Below are 22,328 nucleotides of genomic sequence, written 5' to 3'. Positions count from 1 at the left end.
CACTCAGGCTGGAGTGCAACGGCGTGATCTCGGCTCACTGCAACCTCCACCTCCCAGGTTCAAGTGATTCTCCTGCCTCAGCCTCCCAAATAGTTGGGATTACAGGTGCCCGCCACCATGCCTGGCTAATTTTTTTTGTATTTTTAGTAGAGATGGGGTTTCTCCATGTTGGCCAGGCTGGTCTCAAACTCCTGACCTCAGGGATCCACCCACCTCAGCCTCCCAAAGTGCTGGGATTACAGGTGTGAGCTACCACACCTGACCTGTGTGTTTTATATGTAAGAAATTTTTGCCCAATCCTAGACGAAAAAGATTTTCTCTTTTATTTTCTTCCAGAAGTTTCATATGTTTAGGTTTTACATTTTTGTCTGCTATCCATCTTCCTTAATTTTTCTATATGGTACAAGGTATGAATTGAAGTCTATTTTTAGTTTGTTTGTTTATTTATTTATTTATTTGAGACGGAGTCTCGCTCTGTCACCCAGGCTTGGACTGCAGTTGTGTGATCACGGTTCACTGCAACCTCCACCTCCCGGGTTTAAGCAATTCCCCTGCCTCAGCCTCCCGAGTAGCTGGGATTACAGGCACCCACCACCATGCCTAGCTAATTTTTTGTATTTTTAGTAGAGATGGGATTTCACCATCTTGGCCAGGCTGGTCTTGAACTCTTGACCTTGTGATCCACCTGCCTTGGCCTCCCAAAGTGCTGGGATTATAGTCATGAGCCACCTTGCCCGGCCTGAAGTCTATTTTTTAAAACGTATGGTTTTCCAATTACTCCAGCACTATTTTTTTTTTTTTTTTTTGAGATGGAATTTCCCTCTTGTTGCCCAGGCTGGAGTGCAATGGTGTGATCTCAGCTCACTGCAACCTCTGCCTCCTGGGTTCAAGTGATTCTCTTGCCTCAGCCTCCCAAGTAGCTGGGATTGATTATAGGTGCCCGCTACCACACCCAGCTAATTTTTTTGTATTTTTAGTAGAGACAGGGTTTCACCATGTTGGCCAGGCTGGTCTTGAAATCCTGACCTTGCTGGGTGTGGTGGCTCATGCCTGTAAAATCCCAGCACTTTGGGAGGCCGAGGCGGGCAGATCATGAGGTCAGGAGATCGAGACCATCCTGCCTAACACGGTGAAACCCCGTCTCTACTAAAAGTACAAAAAATTAGCTGGGTGTGGTGGCGGGCGCCTATAGTCCCAGCTACTCTGGAGGCTGAGGCAGGAGAATGGCGTGAACCCGGGAGGCGGAGCTTGCAGTGAGCTGAGATTGTGCACTCCAGCCTGGGCGACAGAGCGAGACTCTGTCTCAAAAAAAAAGAAAGAATCCTGACCTCAGATGATCTGCCTGCCTTGGCCCCACAAAGTGTTGGGATTACAGGCATGAGCCACTGTGCCCAGCCAGCACTGTTTGTTAAAAAATGTTTTTTCTACTCTGAATTGCCTTTGTACCTTTGCCAAAAGTCAACTGACCAAATAAATCAGTATATTTCTGGGCTCTATCATGTTACATTAATCTATTTTATTCATCAATCAGTGTCAATTTCAAAATATCTTGATTATTGTAGATTTATAATAACTCTTGAATTCAAGTAATGTATGTCTTCTAACTTGGTTCTTCTCTGTCAGTTGTTGGTTGGGCATGGTGGCTCAGGCTTGTAATTTCAGTGCTTTGGGAGGCCAAGGTGCCAGGATTTCTTGAACCCAGGAGTTTGAGACCACCCTTGGCAACACAAAGAGACCCCACCTCTGCAAAAAATGAAAAAAATTAGCCTGCTGTGGTGGCATGCACCTGTAGTCCCAGCTACTCAGGAGTCTGAGGCAGGAAAATCCCTTGAGTCCAGGAATTTGAAGCTGCAATGAGGTATGATTGTGCCACTATGCTCGAGCCTGGGTGACAGAATGAGACTCTGTGTCAAAAAAAGAGTTGTTTGGGCTAGTCTAGGTTTTGGGGTGTCCATATAAATGTTAAAATCAGCTTGTGAAATTCTACAGAAAAGGCTGCTGAACTTTTGATTGCAATTACATTGAATTTGGGAGAGATTTGACATTTTGTCAATATTGAGCTTTCTCACCCATGAAGATTATATATCTCTTCATTTATTTAGATCTCCTTTAATAATTTATCTTGCAGTGTTTTGTAGTTTCTTTTCTTTTTCTTTTTTCCTCTTTTTTTTTTTTTTGAGATGGAGTCTCCCTCTGTCGCCCATGCTGGAGTGCAATGGCATGATCTTGGCTCACTGCAACCTCCGCCTCCTGGGTTCAAGCGATTCTCCTGCCTCAGCCGCCCGAGTAGCTGGGATTACAGGCACGCGCCACCATGCCTGGCTCATTTTGTATTTTTTTAGTAGAGACGGGGTTTCACCATGTTGATCAGGCTGGTCTTGAACTCCTGACCTTGTGATCCGCCCCCCTCAGCCTCCCAAAGTGCTGGGATTACAGGCGTGAGCCACCACGTCCGGGCTTTTTTTCTTCTTTTTTGAGACAGGGTCTTGCTCTGCCACCCAGGCTGGAGCGCATGGCCCACTGCAGACTTGACCTCCTGGGCTCAAGTGATCCCCCTGCCTCAGCCTCCCAAGTAGCTGAGACTACAGGGGCCTGTGAACATGTGTGGCTAACTTTTAATTTTTTTTTTTTTTTTTTTTTTTTTTGAGACGGAGTTTTGCTTTTGTTGCCCAGGCTGGAGTGCAATGATGTGGTCTTGGCTCACCGCAACCTCTGCCTCCCGGGTTCAAGTGATTCTCCTGCCTCAGCCTCCCGAGTAGCTGGGATTACAGGCATGTGCCACCATGCCTGGCTAAAGTTGTATTTTTTTTTTAGTAGAGACGGGGTTTCTCCATGTTAGTCAGGCTGGTCTTGAACTCCTGACCTCAGGTGATCCACCCACCTCGGCCTCCCAAAGTGCTGGGATTACAGACGTGAGCTACTGCGCCCGGCCATTTTTTGTATTTTTTTGTAGAGATATGGTTTTGCCATTTTGCCCAGGCTGGTCTCAAACTGGGCTCAAGCAATCTGCCCACCTCGGCCTCTCAAAGTGCTGCGATTACAGGCTTGAGCCACGGCGCCCAGCCATGTTTTGCAGTTTCTAGTGTACAGGTCTTGAACATCTTTTGTCAGACTTATTCCTAAAGTATTTCATATTTTTTGATGCTACTGTAAAGAGTGTTTAAATTTCAATTTCTGATTATTTGCCATTAGTATACAGAAGTACAATTAATTTTTTTTTTTTTTTTTTTTGAGATGGAGTCTTGCTCTGTCACCCAGGCTGGAGTGCAGTGGCCTGATCTCGGTTCACTGCAACCTCCGCCTCCTGGGTTCAAGCAATTCTCTGCCTCAGCCTCCTGAGTAGCTGGGATTACAGGCGCCCACCATCACACCCGGCTAACTTTTTTATTTTTAGTAGAGACAGGGTTTCACCATCTTGGCCAGGCTGGTCTTGAACTCCTGACCTCGTGATCCACCTGCCTTGGCCTCCCAAAGTGTTGGGATTACAGGCATGAGCCACTGTGCCTGGCCAATTGGGGTCTCCCTCTTTCACCCAGATTGGACGGGATTTCACCATGTTGCCCAGGCTGGTCTTGAACTCATGGGCTCAAGCAATCTACCTGCCTTGGCCCCCTAAAGTACTGAGATTACAGGTGTGAGACACTGAGCCCAGCCAAATACAAGTAATTTTCATATTTTGATTTGGTATCCTGAAACTTTGCTAAATTTGCTTATTTCCGGTAGCTGTTCTGTGAATTCCACTGTATTTTATACATAGAAGAGCATGTCATCTGTGAATAAAGACAGTTTATCATTTTCTTTCATTCTAGGAGCCTATTATTTCTTTCTTTTTTTTTTTTTGTCTTATTGCACTGGTTAGAGCCTCCAGCATAATGCTGTATAGAAGTGGTGAGAGTAGACATCTTTGCTTTATTTTTTATCAGAGATGGGGAAAGCAGTCAGTCTTTCAACATTAAGTATAATGCTTTTGGTAGTTTTTTTTAACGAATGCCCTTTATAAGATTTTAAGTTTCCTTCTATTCCTGAGAATTTTTGTCAGGAATAAACATTCAATTTTGCCAAATGCTTTTTCTGTACCTACTGAGATGATCATATGGTTTTTCTTTTTAAGTTTACTATTATGTTGAATTGCATTGATTTTTCTACTAGTAAACCGAACAAATTCTTGGGATAAACTAACTTAGCCATGATATATTATCTTTTAAAAATATTGCCAGATTCAATCTGCTAAAATTTTATTAAGAATTTTTACATGTACATTCATAATAACATTAGTCATTGCTTTTCTTTCTTTGTAAAGTCTTTGTCTAGTTTTGGTATCAGAGTAATACTGACCTTCTAGAATGAGTTGGAAAGTATTCTTTCTCTTCAATTTTCTGGGAGAATTTGTATAGAGTTTCTCTCTTCAATGTTGGTAGAATTCCCAAGTGAAGCCACCTAGACATGGAGTTTCTTTGTTGGAAAGTTTTTAAAACTTTCTTTCTGGTAAATAGCTATTCTGGTTACCTATTTTTTCTTAAGTGAGCTTTGGCAGTTTATGTCTTCCAAGGAATTTGTCCATTTTGTATAAGTTGAATTATTGGCATAAAGATGTTCATAGTAGTCCTTATTGTCCTTTTGTTACCTATAAAATATGTATTGATGCCACTCTTCTCATTCCTGATACTGATAATTTGGGTCTTCTCTCTTTTTTCCTTATCAGTATAATTAGAGGTTTCATAATTGTATTTGTTTTCTCAAACCAACTTTTGGTTTCATCGATCTGCTGTATTGTTTTCTGTTTTCTGTCACTGATATCTACTCTGACTTTATTATTATTATTATTATTTTGAGACAGGGTCTCACTGTGTCACCCAGGCTGGAGTGCAGTGGCACAATCATAGCTCATTGCAACTTTGAGCTCCTGGGCGCAAGTGCTCTTCCTGTCTCAGCCTCCTGAATAGCTAGGATGATGGGCATGCACCACCATGTCTGGCTTACTTTGATTTTTGATATTTCCTTTCTTTTACTTACTTTAGGTTTCATTTGGCCTTCCTTTTCAAGTTTCTTCTTAAGATGAGAGCTCTCATGTCAATGATTGAAGGCTTTTTTTTTTTCAAATATGAATGTTCAGCGCTATGAATTTCTTCCTAAGTTCAACTTTAGTTGCATTCCGCAAATTTTGAATATTGTGTCTTTCGTGTTCATTTAGTTCTAAATACTTCCTAAGTTCCTTTTTCATTTATTCTTTGACACATGAGGTATTTAGAAGTGTATGGCTTAGTTTTCAAATAATTGGGGATTTTGCAGAGATCTTTCTGTTGTTGCTTTCTAATTCAATTCCATTGTGATCAGAGAATATACTTTGTATGACTTGAATTCTATTAAACATATTTGTACTTTTTAGTGCCCAGACTATGGTCTATCCTGGTAAATGTTTTATATGCACATGTAAATAATATGTATTCAGTTGTTGTTACATGGGGAGTTCTATAAATGTCAATTAGGTCAACTTGGTTGATAGTTTTGTTCAAATCTTCTATATCTTACTGATTTTAGGTCCACTTATCCTACCAATTATTGAGAGAAGGGTGTCAAAATCTCCAACTATAATTGTATACTTGTTTATTTCTCTTTGCAATTTTATCAGCTTCTCTACATGTGTTTGCAAGTTCTGTTAGTAGGGATATAAACATTTAGGATTGTTATAGCCTCTTCATAAACTGATCATTTTATCAAAATTAAATGACCCTTTTTATCCCTGGTAATATTCTTTGCTCTGTAATCTACTTTGTCTGATACTAATATAGCCCCCAGACTTTTTTTGATTTGTGTTACCATGATAGATCTATCTTTTATCCTATTACTTTTTACCTATTTGTGTCCTTATATATAAAGCTGGTCCCTAGTAGTTAGAATAGATTTGCATCTTGCCTTTTTAACCAGTCTCATATCTTCGCCTTTTAATTGAAGTATTTAGACCATTTTAATTTAATATTATGTTGATATGGTTGGAATTATATATTATTTGTTTTCTATTCATCCTACCTGTTCTTTATTCCCTTTTTCCTATTTTTCTTCATTGTCTTGGATTAAATTATTTTTATGATTAAATTGTATCTCCTTTGTTGGTTTATTAGTATAACTCTTTGCTGTATTATTTCAGTGATTGCTAAGGCATAGAGTAGACATCTTTAACTTATCACAATCTATCTTTGAGTAATATACCACTACACGTAGAATATAAGAAATGTAAAACATGCTTCCTTTTCTCCCCTCTTGTCCTTTGTGCTTTTGTTGTCCTATATTTCTATGTGTTATATATATGTGTTATATTTACATTTAGTTTCCAAATAGATAATACATTGTCTTATTTTTTGCTTTAAAGAGTTGGTTATCTTTTAAAGAGATTTAAATAATAAGAAAAAACTTTATATTTACCCACATAGTTACCATCTCCACTATACTTCATTCCTTTATGTAGTTGCAGATTTATATCTGGTACCATTTTCCTTCTGCTTGAAGGATTACTGTTAGCATTTCTTGTAGTGCTGGTCTGGTGATGATAAATTCTTTTGGCTTTTGTATGTCTAAAAAGGGTCATTGTTTTGCCTTCCATTTTTTCACAGAGATTTTGGCTGGGTAAAGGATTTTGTGTTGCCAGTGATTCCCTCTCCTTCCCTCCCTTCAGGACATTAAAAAATGTTGCTCCATTGTCTTGCACCTTCATTTGCCATGCTACACTTGCATTGTTTCTAAAACGAAATCTGTCATACTGTTCTTTGTTTTTCTGCATGTGATGTTGTTTTGCCTCTATCTGCTTTTATGATTCTCTCTTTATTACTATTTTTAAGCAATTTTATTACTCTGAGCCTTGATGTAGTTTCTTCCAAGTTTCTTATGCTTGAGGTTTGGTGAGTGATATGGTTTGGTTCTGTGTCCCCACCCAAAATTTCATCTTGAATTGTAATCCCCATAATCCTCACGTGTCAAGGGTGGGACCAGGTGGAATAATCGGATCATGGGGTGGTTTCCCCCATCCTGTTCTCCTGATAGGGAATGAGTCTCATGAGATCTGATGGTTTTATAAGTATCTGGCATTTCCCCTGCTTGTACTCCCTCCGTCCTGCTGCCCTGTGAAGAAAGTGCCTGCTTCTCCTTTGCCTTCCACCATGATCATAAGTTTCCTGAGGCCTCCTCAGCAGTGTGAAACTGTGAGTCAATTAAACCTCTTTACTTCTAAATTACCCAGTCTGGGGCAGTTTATAGCAGCTTGAGAATGGACTAATACAGTGAGCATTGTGAATTTGTTGGTTTATCATTTTATCAAATTTGGAAAATTTCATCCATTATTACTTGACATACAATTATCTCTTCCCTCATTTTTCTTCTGTGGGAACTTTAGTTACACATGTATTAGGCCCCTTGTCCCACAGCTTGCTGATATTCTGTTCATTTCTTTTTTTAATATTTTTTTCTCTGTGTGTTTCATTTTGGATAGTTTCTATGAAAATGTCTTCAAATTCACTAATCATTTCTTCTGCAATGTGCAATCTGACATTAATCCCATTCTGTGTGTTTTTCATGTTAGACATTTTAGTTTTCATCTCTAAAAGTTTGATATGGATCTTTTTTATAACTTCCATGTCTTCAATTACATGCTCAACCTTTTCTCTAGCTTCTTGATGATAATTATAATAATGGCTGCATTAATACCCTTGTCCACGAATTCTATCATTTGTATCAAATCTAGGTTAGTTTCGAATTACTAATCTTACAAACACCCCTCCCCCTGTTTTTTTGTTTCTTTTATAAGAGACAGGGTCTTGCTCTGTTGCCCACACTTCAGTGCAGCAATGTGATCATAGCTCACTGCAGCCTTGAATGTGGCTAGGTCAAAATGAGATGTACCCAAGTGTAAAATATACATTGAATTTTGAAGATGTGGTTTCAAAAAGTAAAGAATATGAAATATCTAATGAATTTTTTATATTGATTGCATATTATAATGATAGTACTTTGCATATATTTGTTAAGTAAAATGTTATCAAAAGAAATTTCACCTGTTTCATTTTACTTTTTTAAATGTGGCTGGTAGAATATTTTAAGTTACATATGTTACTCACTTTATATTTCTATTAGCAGTCCCTAGATTTTATTATCAATCACAGAAAATCCTCCTTAATTTCCATTTTAATCACCCTGTTCGGTGAACATTATTTTCTCAGCTCACTTCCTATGGGACTCCACCTCTAATAACTTTTCCTTCCCACCAAACTTTTAATTCACTGATGCTATTACCTTTTCACTGAACCTTCTCCCCTCCCCTAGGGTCCTCACAGCCTTTCTTACCTAGCTAAAATGCCATGTTCAATCATTAAAAAAACATTTTTTTTGAGACAAGGTCTCACTCTGTCACCCAGGCTCAAGTGCGGTGGCGCCATCACAGCTCATACAGCCTCAAACTCCAGGGCTCAGGTGATCTTCCCACCTCAGCCACCTAAGTAGTGGGGACTACAGGTGCATGCCACCACATCCGGCTTTTTTTTCTTTTTATCTTTTTTTTTTTTTTTTGAGATGGGGTCTCATTATGTTGCCCTGGCTGGTCTCAAACTCTTGGGCTCAAGCAGTCTGCCCGCTTTGGCCTCCCAAAGTACTGGGATTATAGGTGTGAGCCACCACGTCTGGCCACAATCATTTTAATCACTCCCTGGCATATACCTTTAAATCCCTTATGCTTCTGCATGGGTAATGGACTTATCAGGAACATGACTGGCTGATCTTAGAGAGCATGATGAGTCAGGAGCTAAAGTTTATACAAACGTGTTGCTGCACTATCTAGTGGTGTACTGTGATTACGTTTCTTTTCTTGTATGGTCTTTTTTTTTTTCTTCCCTATTGTTCATTGTTGGCCTGTATCACATCTTTAAATTCTCAAAACTGCTTGCTTGGTTAAATCTACAACCCTGGTTAAATCCAGATCTCTGACTCCTTCATGCCTGTATCAGCACAGCAGACTGCAGCTGATGGAAACATACGACCAGTTTCACTTCAGATTCTTCCTGGTTAATCTCAGGAGACCCTCAGTGCAGCCCTCCCTCATACCGCATGTGCTCAGTCTGTCTGCTCTCCTTCTCTCCTGTACCAGTGGTTTTCAAACTGCGATGGCTTTCCAAGGAGAAAAGAGTTGAAGGGAATTAGCTACCAGATCCTCAACATCTACATGGTGTTTCCTAAAATTCACATCACAAAGTTTCTTCTCTCACTGTGCAAAACAAAGGCAATCTCTCACTCCCTCCAATCTCAGGGTGGCCCTGAGGATCTCAATACCTCCTGGGCTAAGCCACAGGGCAGTTCCCTGTCACCTCTGATCAAGACACAGAAACATTTAACATTTCTCTGTTCTGAGTATATTTCCATTCAAGGGAAATCAGCATTTGACCCACATTGAAGTGTTTTCGGTTCCTATACATTGTAGAGTAGGGTGGTAGATCACTGACAATTTTCGTCGAAAGACCCAGACTTTTTTTTGTCAAGAATGCATCACTCTTGGGGGAGAGTCCAGGAGAACAAAGAGACGATTAGTGAGAAATATTGGTGAGGATATTGATTGGTAAATTATTGACTATTAATGAGAAAAAAATTATTTTTTTAGAGTTAATTAAAAAAAAATTGAGACCGGGTCTCACTACTTTGCCCAGGCTGGTCTCAAACTCTTAGGCTCAAGAGATCCTCCCTCGTTGGTCTCCCAAAGTGCTAGGATTACAGGCATGAGCCACTACGCCTGGCCAAAAAAAAAAAAAAATGACTTTTTAAATGTATTTAAACATTAGAGAAACTTTTTCTCTATTCTCATCCTTAGGGCTATGTTATTAGCTAGGAAGAAAAAACCTTTTTGAATAGCAAATCAGTGTAAGTTAATAACAATTCTTCCACTGTAACTGGAATGATTTCTGAGACTACCAGTTTTAAAAAGATATATTAAATAAAAGCTATAGATAAAACTTTTATGTGATTTCTTTCAGATTGGGTGTACTGTATTAAATAATATAGTTAGTACCTATTTTATAAAATTATATCATGAAATATTTCACTTACAGTCAACTCTCATAAAGTATTAAATATTATCTACCTCCTATTAAAAAATGGTTGCTAGTGGCCGGGTGCAGTGGCTCACGCCTGTAATCCCAGCACTTTGGGAGGCTGAGGTGGGTGGATCACTTGCACTCAGGAGTTCAAGACCAGCCTGGCCAACATGGTGAAACCCCATCTCTACTAAACATACAAAAAATTAGCTGGGTGTGGTGGCCCATGCCTGCAGTCCCAGATACTCAGGAGGCTGAGGCATGAGAGTTGCTTGAACCTGGGAGGCAGAGGTTGCAGTGAGATGAGATCATGCCACTGAACTCCAGCTTGGGTTACAGAGCGAGACCCTGTCTCAAAAAAAAGAATTTTTTTTTAGTCAGCTATAAAGTTTTATTTCATTAAATAAACAGAAAAATGTAATTATGATATATAATGCAATTAATGGAGTTACTTCTGATTTTTATTTAAAAGCTTTACTAAATTATTCTCAAAAGTAGACTATCAGAGATCTTATATGCACACAAACATAAATTTAAATTAACTATTTAAATTACTTAAAATTTGTAAATAAACAATGGGACTAATAAATAATGCAATTAGAAGTAATTAACAATAGGACTAACTAAACATGTGTGAGCAAAATATGACAATATTTTAGTAACTTTCTTCTTGTCCTTTGATACAGCAATTTGTTTTATCTTTTTTTAACTCTATATTAGGTATTTAAATTTCGCAGTTTCTATTATTATATATTCTTAAGAAAAATACATATTTTAAAAGAACATAAATAGTCTTATTAACCAGATATTACCTATATTTAATAAAAAATTGCAATGACATGTTTCCTTCTGTCCTGTGATATGGTAGGTTTTTTTTTTAATCTTCTGTTGCCTTTTTCTTGCTTATTTTATTAATTTTTTATTTTTTGAGATGGAGTTTCTCTCTTGTTGCCCAGGCTGGAGTGCAATGGCATGATCATTCAAGCAATTCTCCTGCTTCAGCCTCCTGAGTAGCTGGGATTACAGGTGTGCACCACCATGCCTGGCTAATTTTGTATTTTTAGTAGAGACGGGATTTCACCATGTTAGTCAGGCTGGTCTTGGACTCCTGACCTCAGGTGATCTGCCCGCCTTGGCCTCCCAAAGTGCTGGGATTACAGGCGTGAGCCACTGCGCCCGGCCGCCTTTTTCAATAATATTTCTCTGAACTGCCTGCAGCTTTTACGACATCCTTCCTTCCTTTTATGCAGTGGTAAAACTGAATACAGTCAAATGTAAATTCATTTTGACTTGCAGCTCTGCTATTATCAAGTCCGTATTATAGAAGTTTATAAACAGAATGGAATTTCCCAGGATTTTCCCAGCAGCACTTTCTGCTGAATATGCAGATAGATGAGGAAAGTCTAGTGTTTTTTTTGAACAAAATATCAACAATTTTTTGTTTTCTGCTTTCTGTAGTTTCACTAAAATCTTCATAGAAATAAGGCAATTGTTTGAAACTCCATTTTTCAAATTAAAGTAACTAAGAGCAGGAGAACATTTTGTTGTTGCTATAATTCGACTCATTTCTTAATATGTTATAGGAGGCATGATCATAGGTACAGCCTGATGAGATGAGTTCCAAAGGGCTGTACTGTGTTGAACAGTGTCACCCCCAACATTAAAATTCATGTCCACCTGCAACCTGTGAATGTGACCTTATTTGGAAATAAGGGTCTTTGTAGATGTAATCAAGTTAAGATGAAGTCATACTGGATTAGGGTGGGCCATAAATCCAATATAACTGCTGTCCTTAAGAGGGAAATTCAGACAGACAGACAGACAGACAGATAGACACACACACGGAAGACGTGTGATTCCAGGTGAGGCTGGAAGGAGAAATTGGAATACTGTAGCTTCAGGTGAAGGCATGCCAAGGACTGCCAGGATTACCTGAAGCTAGGATGGAGGCATGCAACAGGTTCCTCCCTAGAACCTCGGAGGGAGCACAGTCCTGCTGACGCCTTGATTGCAGAGTTTCTGCCTCCAGAACTATGAGAGGATAAATTTGTTGTGTCAAGCCACCTGTTTTGTGGTACTTGGTTATGGCAGCCCTAGCAACCTATTACAGGGGCCAACATGTCAGTTCTCAAATTTCCCCCTTTTGTTTGCCCACAGGACATTATAGCTTCAGCTTGCAAATCAGGAAATGTAACTTCACTCACTTCCATAGTGCCATCAACAGAATGATAAAATACTGTGTGTTCATGTGGTATGCCCATACCAATTCAGTGGTCACTGTTCTTAACTGAACTTAGGTGCCTTTGAGAGACCAAAAAAAAAACCTCTTCTGGTTTAGAAATTCTTCCTTGTCTAATCCCAGAATTGTGAGATCCAGTGTCCACATGTGTTTTCGCAATCACCTTTTCTGCAACGCCCAGGCCAAAGCTGTTTTCTGCATATTGTGCAATGTGCGCCATTTTGGCGACTTACCTCCCTAATCCAGTCGTATGTGTCCTTCCTTCTGTCCTTAAAAGAACACAGTCATTTAGCATTCCTTTTCAGTGAGATCTGGGTCATGCTGGTGATATTGCAGTTGTTCTATTTTTCACGATCTGAACTTTTAGAAAATATTGCCACAATATTCACAATGTTAAAAATTAAACTAGCACTCTCTCTGGAATAAGGAGTCTGGTTCCACTCTTTGGTGTTTGACTAGCAACAGCATTGAGCCCCACCTCTCTGTCTCCCGTCTGCCCCACACCTGGGCAAGCTGATAAGAAAGGCTGGGTGTTCTCTCTGTGCTGTGGAGAGACTCAAACTACATAAGCTCCTCCCAACAGGGGGGAGCCCTCACCCCGCCCCCCACCCCCTAACTGCAATAAAACTCAGAGCCAGTCTCTGTTCCCTGCTCTCTCAAGCCATACTGGATTTACAGAGAGGCCTGCTCTGCTTTCCCCAGAGACCTCAAGTATGTAAGTAATCAACCTTTCCATTATCTCTTGAGGTGTACTTGGCATTATGAGTCTTAACATCTGAACTGAACTTCGGGTGGGGCTTATCCTAGTTCTCCAGAGTGGTCACAGTAATCTTCAGACATTGGGTGGGGCGCAATGGCTCATGCCTGTAATCCCAGGTAGGAGGATCACTGGAGCCCAGGAGTTTGAGATCAGCCTAGGCAACACAGGGAGACCCTGTCTCTGCAAAAAATAAAAAATTAGCTGGGTGTGGTGGCACGTGCCTGTGGTCCCAGCTACTCAGGAGGCTAAGGTGGGAGGATCGCTTGAGCCTGGGAAATTAAGGCTGCAGTGAGCCATGATTGTGGCAATGCCCTCCAATCTGAGTGACAGAGCAATATCCTGTCTCCAAAAAAAAAAAAAGCACAACGGTTAATCTATAGGTGAGGTCAAACAGACTATTAATACCCACAATTGCAACTGAAGTTGTATACTTAATTCCTGTTACTTGAAGTGATGCCACAATGAGTGATCCATTATGTTAACCACAAACCACTGTTGCCAACCTCAGTGGTCAGGAAAAATCAGTGATAGTGACTCCCAAAGGCAGAGAGTCTATGCTGTATCCATTTAACACTATAAATAGCATGGCTTTCAGTCTCTAGTTTTCAGGGCCACTGTGTAGATTTTGTATTTTCTCTCCAACTTCTGCCCCCGTTACTGACAACCAGAACGTTTCATATCCTTGGGAGGGATTTGCCAGGACACGGGGCTTTCAGAGCTAAAACTGGGGCAGTTTCAGTGAGAGACCTCGAGCAAGAACTGCTCAGCTGAATCCTATCCAAATTCCTGACCTACAGAAACCATGAGTGATGACAGTAAATTGCTGTTTTGAGCAACTAAGTTTTTGGGGTGATTGGTTATGCAGTACAGACAATTAAAACAGCAACAAGGCCAGGCGCAGTGGCTCTTACCTGTAATCCCAGCACTTTGGGAGGACGAGGTGGGTGGATCATGAGGTCAGGAGTTCAAGACCAGCCTGGCCAACATGGTGAAACCCCGTCTCTACTAAAAATACAAAAATTAGCCTGGCGCAGTGGCGAGTCCCTGTAATCCGAGCTACTCAGGAGGCTGAGACAGGAGAATTGCTTGAACCCAGGAGGCGGAGGTTGCAGTGAGCTGAGATCGCGCCATTGCCCTCCAGCCTGGGCAACAGAGCGAGACTCTGTCTCAAACAAAACAAAACAAAACATAAAACAGCAACTCAAACTGGCTACGGCAGAGCCTGTATCTTTTCTTTTAAACTCTAGTCTCCCTACAGTCTTCTCCGTCTCCTTATGTGACAACTCTGCTCTTCCAGGTGCTCAGGTAAAAACCCTGGAGTCATCTTGACTGCATTTTCTCCCACATCCAATCATTCACCAATCATATTGGCTCTACCTTCAGAATAGACCAAGATTCTGACCTCTTCTCATCTCCTTCACTGCCGTCACCCTACTTCAGGCCACCATCATCCTTTGCTTAGATTGTTTCGAGTCTCCCAACTACTTTTCCTGCTTCCTCCCCACCCCCTTCAGTCTCTTCTTATCACAGTATCCAGAGTGGGACATGTTCACGTGTACATTGGATCCTGTCCATCCACTGCTCAAACCCTCTCAAGGTTATCTGTCTCTGCTATAGTAAAAGCCAAAGTCCTTGCTTTGACTTCTAAGGCCCTCCATGATCTGCTCCCCATGACTTCTCTGTCTTTATTCCCCTCTACTATCCCCCTTGGTCAATCTTCTCTAGCCACATGAGCTTCCTTGCTGTTGCTTGAATACAGTAAGCACACTCCTGTCTTAGGGCCATTGTACTTGCTGTTGCCTTTGCCTGGAATGCTGTTCCAGCAGATGGCTGCTTGTCTTGATCTCTCACTTCCTTAAGTTACCTTCTCAGAGCAGACTTCCCTGCCCAGCCTACCTAAAATTTCAGCTCCTTTGATCTACTCTTATTCTTCTTCCTTGCCTTATTCTCCTCTTAGTACTTTCCATTACCCAGCATGCTCTATAGTTTACATATCTGTTTTTTGTTTGTCTCCCCACTGAAATGAAAGCTCTGTGAAGGCAAGGATTTCTGTCCATTTTGTTGTTCCCTGTTCTATCCCTAGAGCCTAGAGAACTGTGCCCAAAACATAGCAAACTCTTAATAAACATTCACTGTTCAATGGATAGTCATCATAGTAATTGACACTGCATATTGATTTTCAAATTTAGAATCAGCACTTAGGAAAATAACAGAAGATAATTATGATTACAGAACAGTATGTAAATGCTTTCAACCTTAAGGATGGGACAGTATGATGACAGAGGTTTGGAGGTGATCAGGGAAGGAGAGGTGAAAAGAAGGGAAAGGACACCAATGTCTTCATCTTGCAAAGTATCAGAAACAAGAGACTGGCTCTGATGGTTGGAAAATGAAGCAAACTTATAAGCACAAAATTGAAAGTTGTAACTTTTGGTTGTAAGCATAACTGATAGAACTAGAAACAATGAGTTAACATGGGAGAGAGATGGAAGTGATGATATAAATCATAACTTTGAGTTCATCAATAATATTGGCAATGTCTGCTTTTGTCTGATTTCCCTAGAACACAGAGCCCGAGGCAAAGCTTAAGTGCTTACGCTTTTTTCCGGAGGTACAGACCCAGCTCTGCGAGAGCCAGGGGAAAAGGAAGAGAGGCAGGGAAGGAATGGCAGCAAGTACAAGGTGATGAATGACTGCACTGGCCATTGCTTCATGAAGAGCCACGAAAAAACAGAGCTGGTTTCTCAGCAGGTGGCTGGCTGCTCAGTCACAAAGGACTTCTTTGGACAGGCTTTATGGAAATACTGTGCCTAGGACAGTCGCTCAAAGGCGGGAGGGAGAGAAAATGCATCTGCAAGCTCACTTTGTCTTCTTTCTTCTGCTGGTCAAAATTTGCTAGCTGGGGCAGTTAACGCCCTCACACATCCGAGTTGTGTCACCTGGCCCCTTTGGTAGCCACTGGGGAAGCCAGATCTAGGCATGTGGCCTGATGGCTCCTGCGGTGGAACCACATGCTCACACTCAGTCAGTCACCACTGGGATGGCCTGGGCAGGGCAGGCTGAGTGGCTGGGAGATAGCTGAGCCTAAGATATCTAAGCAAGCACCTGTGATGTATGCACTGCAGTGTCCAAATGTGAAAAAGCAAGGAAGGGAGATAGAAGCATATTTTTTTCTGGAGAGAAGGAGGAAACCACCAGGAGAATACAAACAGAAAAAAGGTAAGTTGGTTGTCTCTGGAGGTGGGAAAGAGGTTGGAGAGCAGAATATTGCATCTTATTATTATTAGCATTCCTGCACAATTTTTTAAATGCATGGATACATTGATAGAAATTACTTTTTAAAAACTCAAAAACTAGGTTTTATCACTCCCCTTTCCCAAATTCTTCAATGGTGTCCCATTGCTTTTAGGATAATTAAAACAGATTGAACAACACTATTTTTCTGTGGGAATATTAGCTCTTAGACACTGCAAGTTAATATTGTTGTTATTTATATAGCCTAAGTTTGTTCTATTAAAAATTTACTATTCAGGCTGGGTGCAGTGGCTCTTGCCTGTAATCCTAGCACTTTGGGAGGCCAGGGTGCATGGATCACTTGAGCCCAGGAGTTCCAGAATGGGCCTGGTCAACATGGCAAGATCCCATCTCTACAAAAATTTTTTTTTAATTAGCTGGGCATTGTGGCAAGTGCCTGCAGTCCTTGCTACTTGGGAGGCTGAGGTGGGAGGATTGTTTGCGCTTAGGAGGTCGGGATTGCAATGAGCTGTGATTGCACTATTGCATTCCAACCTGGGCAACAGAGCAGGACTGTGTCTCAAAAAAAAAAAAAATCACTATTGAAATACTCAGTGAAGTATCAGTGATTTTGTAGTAAGCTTCCACAAGTACAATATTTAAGGGAAAAAAAGTGCAGCTGCTCATTTTGATTTTAGGGGGTTTCAGTTCTGAACTAAAGTCCCTGAATATCAAGGTCCTGCTGGCCTCTCCTGGCTCACAGTGAGTGACTTCCTCTTTCTTTCTGCTCAAACCATATTGGCTCCTTTTCTGCTTGTTGGACCCCTGAGTCTTTCTTCCACTTCAGGCTTTTGCACCAGGAGCTCCCTTTATGCCCATGACTCCTCTCCTCAACCCATCCTCCAACACGCCTAGTCCAGTATTTACCAAGCTTCAGGTTTACACCTAACACCTTCATGTTTGCCCTTTCTGTGTAATGCGTACTCTATTATTTTTCTTACGATCTTTCTTTACGTTGACAGCTTTTAAAACTTAAATACATTTATTTTGCAAGGAATGTTATATGCCAACATAAATGGAAAGCCAATTTCACTGGCCACAAATAATGCAAAACTGTAAAATACAGAATAATGACAATAATATATCTGTGTACCGCTAGTAGTTTCTGTAACATATTTTGCAACACCCTAGTTTAATTACTTTTTACTCATTGTTGAGTTATTTATTAGCTTAAATATTGCTTTGTTTTAGGGAAGTCTTCTCTAACTGCTTGGACTAGACCAAGCTCCTATGCAGCACATTCCTGGACCATGACTGCATAACATTTGTGAGCTACGCAGCACTCATAGTTACATATTTGTGTGATTATTTTACAGTGTTTGCCTTGCCAACTGGACTTAAGCTTCATGAGAACAGGATTTGTATTAATTTTGCTCCCTCACATCTGTGCTGACCACAGCGTGAGCCTATTGTTAATGCTTAAAAAATACCTGTGGAATGAATAAATGAATACCTGTATGAAATTATCTCCTGAGAGCAACCAACTTCCTTTGTTTTGCTTCCATGCCCACGAATCCATCTTCTAACTACAATGAAGTTTCCTCAAATTCTTCTTCTTTTTTTTAGAGACAGGGTCTTTCAGTCTGTAACCCAGGCTGGAGTGCAGTGGCTCAATCATAGCTCACCGTAATCTCCAATTCCTGGGTTCCAGTGATCCTTCTGCCTCAGCCTCCTAAGTAGCTAGAACTACAGGCACATATCACCATGCACCACTAATTTCTTGAAAAATTTTTGTAGCCCAGGAGTTCCAGACCAGCCTGGTCAACATGGCAAGATCCCATCTCTATACTATATTGCCCAGGCTGGTCTCAAACTCCTGGGCTCAAGCAATCCTCCTGCCTTAGCCTCCTGCATAGCTGGCTGGGACTACACATTTGCATCACTGTACTCAGCTCTGAAATTATTTTTGAAAGAAAGCAGGGTAAATATAAGTAATGTATGAATAAATGAATAGATGGATTTCAGGAAGAGGGTGGCCTGGAGTGGCAAATCATAGTTACCAAAATGACTGCAACAGTCTCTCCCATTCCATGTGTTCTGCAGAGGAACTTTGTCACTCCCACATCAAGAGACAGAATCTGGCCGGGCACGGTGGCTCATGCCTGTAATTCCAGCACTTTGGGAGGCTGAAGCAGGCAGATCACTTGAGGTCAGGAGTTCGGGACCAGCCTGGCCAACATGGTGAAACCCCATCTCTACCAAAAATACAAAAATTAGCTGGGCATGGTGGCATATACCTGTAAGCCCAGCTACTCAAGAGGCTGAGGCACAAGAATCGCTTGAACCTGGGAAGCGGAGGTTGCAGTGAGCTGAGATTGTGCCACTGCACTCCAGCCTGGGTGATGGAGTGCGACTCTGTCTCAAAACTAAATAAATTAAAAAAGAAAAAAAGACACAGAATCTAATTCCCTCCTTTTGAATATATATTAGTCTAAGTGACTCACTTGAACCAACAAATGTGACTTCCAAAGCTAATCAGAAAGGTCAGTCAGCTTCCACCTTTCTCTTAGAACATTCACGGCCTGGCTGTGCCTCTCAGGACACTCCCTCACAGGGCCCAGCCACCATGCTGTGAAGAGCCAAGCCACATGGGAAAGCCATGTGGCAGGTTTTCTGGTTGCCAGTTCCAGCTGAGCCCAGTCTTCAAGCTACCCTAGCCCAGGCAACAGACATGTGAGTGGGGCAGCCGCCAGGTGATTCCTGCCCCTAGTCATTCCAGTTTTCCCAACTGACACCCTAGATATTGTGGGGCAAAAATAGACCATCCTTGTTGTACTGTATCTGAATTCCTGACCCACAGAATCTGTGAGCACAGTAAGATAACTATTGTCTACACCACTAAGTTTTGGGGGTGGTTTGTTGTGGAGTAATAGATAACCAGAACAGAATTTGGTACCTGGAAGTGGGATTCTCCCATAACAAAAACCCAAAACATAAGCGAAAGCGATCAGCTTTTGACTAGTCAGCAGAAAGAAGCTTGTGGAAATAAAGGAAGATCAACCAAATGAGAATAACCAAAGGCTATTTATTTAGAGCTTGCTGTAGCAAGGGAGCCAGCTGCCATTACTTGCATTTGGGAAGACACTCAAAGGCAGGTGGGAGTGGGAAAGCTTTTAGTGGAAAAAAGGGAAGGCTTTGGGTATGCCCTATCGGAGGCTGCTGGCATTGGGAAGCTTTAGTTAGGCTAACTAGAAGTGGGGCATCCTCTTTGACTGGTTAGACTGCACATTTGGCTTTCCCTGGTTGGCCGTAAGTTGGAAGTGGGGACAAAAATAAAAAAAATTAGGGAAGCTGTCAGTTATTAATCAAGTCTTGGTCATTTGGGGCCAGTTGTTACAGAGGCTATTGTTTGGTTTCCTGGATTGTTGCTAGAGATAGCAGTCTGATTTCTAGTAGGCTTGCTTCTTCGGCTGGTTTCTTTAAATCATGGGCTGGTTTTCTAGGTTGGTTGCTGCAGATTGTGGGTCAGAGTTCTATTTTTACATATTTTTTGGCCATTGTCTGTATGTATATTCAGTCTTTCAGGCTTAAATGGCCTTGAGAAGTTTGTTGGTGAAAGCTGGACTGACCTTGAGAAGACTATCAGTGAAGGCTGGAAAGATGGGGAGGAAGTTATGACTGGAGGGTGGAAGAAAAGTGACCTTGTTAAATGTAGGAAAAGGTTTAGCAACATTGTCACCTACAGTAACACTGAAAATAGAAAATATACCTAATGAACCAGTGGGTTTGGCCAAGGATATTTCCTGGCAGACAATTTAAAGTGTCAATTTGTTTCTACTTATGATGAAATATGGCTGGAGAAAGAGGAACTGTCAGTTTTTCAGCACACTTTAGAGGAAGTATGGAGGGCTCAAATCAGTCTTTCTAGTTAGCAAAGCATTCTGAAGGTCCTCAGTGCAATGGCTGAATTGGGGGCACATTCTGAGACTAAATTCAGTCTCAATAGCAGCTCACATCCCTCCCACATAGAAAATGTACTCTCCCTTTCCTGAAGGTCTACAGAGTCTTATCCTATTACTGCATCAGTTCAAAGTCCAAGATTTTGCCATCAAATCAGGTGCCAGCGCTGATGAGGTTTCTCAGGTACAGCCCCTTTAGTATGGTTTCTCAAAATCTGGAAGACCTGTGGGCCAAAGACACAAGTGGTGTTTTAAGATCCTTGAAAGGCCTACTTCTGTCTGAAAGTGTCATGAGGTACCATCTGAAATCTTTCTGAGGTCTTATAACAGTATTTAGAGTCACATCGGTGGCTGCATGTTTTCTACGTGGGAGGGATGTGAGCTGCTATTGCCGGCGTGTGGACTGTGACAGATTGCGCTTTTCCAAAGATGATGGTGTTGATGAAAAGAGTCAAACTCTGTAAAATAGTAAAAGAGGTTTATTCTGAGCCAAATATGAGTGACCAAGGCCCGAGACGCTGTCTCAAGAGGTCCAGAGAACATGTGCCCAATGTGGCTGGGTTACAGCTTGATTTTATATATTTTAGGGGGACAGAAGTTACAGGCAGACACCAATCAATACATGTGAGGTGTACATTGGTTTGATCCAGAAAGGTGAGACAACTCAAAGCAGGGGCTTCCAGGTCACAGATGGATTCAACAACTTTCTGACTGGCAATTGCTAGAGAGAGCTAAGTTATTATCTAAAGACTTGGAGTTGGCTGGGCGCAGTGGCTCACGCCTGTAATCCCAGCACTTTGGGAGGCTGAGGAGGGCAGATTACTTGAGGTCAGGAGTTTGAGATTAGCATGGCAAACATGGTAAAACCCTGTCTCTACTAAAAATACAAAAATTAGCTGGGCATGGTGGCACATGCCTGTAATCCCAGCTACTCAGGAGACTGAGGCAGGAGAATTAGTTGAACCCGGGAGGCAGAGGTTGCAGTGAGCTGAGATCATGCCGTTGCACTCCAGCCTGGGCGACACAGCGAGACTCTGTCTCAAAAAAAAAAAAAAAAAAAAAAAAAAAGAAGACTTGGAATCAATAGAAAGGAATGACTGGGTTAAGATAAGGGGTTGTGGACACCAAAGTTTTTATTATGTAGATGAAGCAGGATTCAGAGAGAATAGATGGTAAATGTCTCTTATCAGACCCTAAAGGATACCGGACTCAGTTTAATCTCTCCTGGATCAGGAAAAGACCTGTAAAGAGAAGGGGATTTTCTACAGAATGGAGCTTTTTCTCCAACAGAGATAGTTTTTCAGGGTCATTGCAAAATACATCAAAGAAACATATTTAGGGGTAAAATACTTTGATTACTTTCAGGGCCTGCTATTTGTCATGTGATGCTATACTACAGTCAGCCTGGAATTTGGTATCTTATTATTACAAACAGTCTCTTTTGTCCATATATATATATATATATATATATATACTTTTTTTTTAAGACAGGGTCTCTCTCTGTCACCCAGGCTGGAGTGCAGTGGCGCAATCTCAGCTCACTGCAACCTCCGCCACCCAAGTTGAAGTGATTCTCCTGCCTCAGCCTCCCTAGTAGCTGGGATTACAAGTGTGCACCACCACACCTGGCTAATTTTTGTATTTTTAGTAAAGAGAGGGTTTTACTATGTTGGCCAGGCTGGTCTTGAACTCCTGACCTCGGGTGATCCACCCGCCTTGGCCTCCCAAAGTGCTGGGATTACAAGTGTGAGCCACCACGCCAGCTCTTTTGTCAGTCTTCAGATCTCTGTTTCAATACTAACGCTGGTCAGTTGTGCCTGAATTTCAAGGGAGGAGGGCACAGTGAGGCATGTCTAACCCTCCTTTTCCGTCATGGCTTGAACTAGTTTTTCAGGTTTACTTTGGAATGCCCTTGGCCAAGAGGAGGAGTCCATTCAGTTGGCTGGGGGGCTTAGAATTTTATTTTTGGTTTACAATGGAAGATGGATCCTTTGCAATGTGAATTGGCCACTCCCCCTTCAAGTTCTGGAGTCTACTCCAGAACTAGATTCCCTTGAATCTAGGCTAGTCTT

The 22,328-nt window shown here is 41.4% G+C and overlaps 1 long non-coding RNA gene across 1 annotated transcript in view; it reads left to right on the top strand.

Moving 5' to 3' along the window:
• The window catches only part of LOC107973823 (uncharacterized), a 49,604-nt gene that overhangs the window by 12,472 nt on the left and 14,804 nt on the right, over nt 1-22,328 (top strand). The window contains exon 2 of the long non-coding RNA XR_010149782.1: nt 15,627-16,282. This is a non-coding gene — a long non-coding RNA (uncharacterized LOC107973823). The remainder of the gene's footprint in view (nt 1-15,626; nt 16,283-22,328) is intronic.

This window comes from Pan troglodytes, chromosome 13 (genome assembly GCF_028858775.2).
Source record: "Pan troglodytes isolate AG18354 chromosome 13, NHGRI_mPanTro3-v2.0_pri, whole genome shotgun sequence".
NCBI classification, from domain to species: Eukaryota; Metazoa; Chordata; class Mammalia; order Primates; family Hominidae; genus Pan; species Pan troglodytes.
The sequence above is the reverse complement of the archived record's forward strand: the minus strand, read 5'-3'. Positions and strand labels throughout refer to the sequence as shown.